We start from the raw sequence: 787 nt of genomic DNA, 5'->3' as shown, positions 1-787 counted from the left end.
CCCCCCCCCCCCCCCACCCCCTTTTCCCCTTCCTAATTTTCGGGCCTTTTCGGGGGGGGATAACTTGGGGTACCCCCCCCCCCCCCTCCCTTTTTATCCCCCCTTATTCTGGGGCTTTTCCGGGGGGCTATACTGGGGCTACCCCCCCCCCCCCCCCCTCCCTCTCTCTCCCCCCCTTATCTCGCGCCTTTCCGACGGGCTCGTCGTACTGCACGCCCACCCACCAGCCTGCCGCAATGGCCGGGATCTTGCCCACGTATCGCACCTCGCCCCGCTTGCCCCCCAGCGTCACCTCGCACCGGTCGCCCACCTTGACCCGCTCCGCGAGCTCCTTGTACGACTCCTCGCTCGTCTCGACCTATCTCGCGCAATCTCGGCGCATCTCGGCGCATCTCGGCGCATCTCGGCGCATCTCGCAGTGCCCCTCGCTCGTCGTCGACCTCCTTCCACGGCTCGGGCATATCTCGGCTACATCTCGGCTAGATCTCGGCTAGATCTCGGCTAGATCTCGGCTAGATCTCGGCTAGATCTCGACCTCCTTCCACGGCTCGGGCACAAAGCTCGGGTCCGCCTTTTTGCGCTGCGCGTCCTGCCTCTCCTTGATCTCCTTAGCAAAGGACCAGCTCGGGTCCTCCCGCTTCTTGGCCTCCTTCCACGCGCGGAAGTTGTCCTCCCGCTTCAGGTAGTCCTCCTCCGAGATCTCGTACCTAATGAAATCATCACAATCTCCCACAATCTCCCACAATCTCCCACAATCTCCCCCTCCGAGATCTCGTACCTAATGACA

Source organism: Emiliania huxleyi (genome assembly GCF_000372725.1).
Source record: "Emiliania huxleyi CCMP1516 unplaced genomic scaffold EMIHUscaffold_1, whole genome shotgun sequence".
Lineage (NCBI taxonomy): Eukaryota > Haptophyta > Isochrysidales > Noelaerhabdaceae > Emiliania > Emiliania huxleyi.
The sequence above is the reverse complement of the archived record's forward strand: the minus strand, read 5'-3'. Positions refer to the sequence as shown.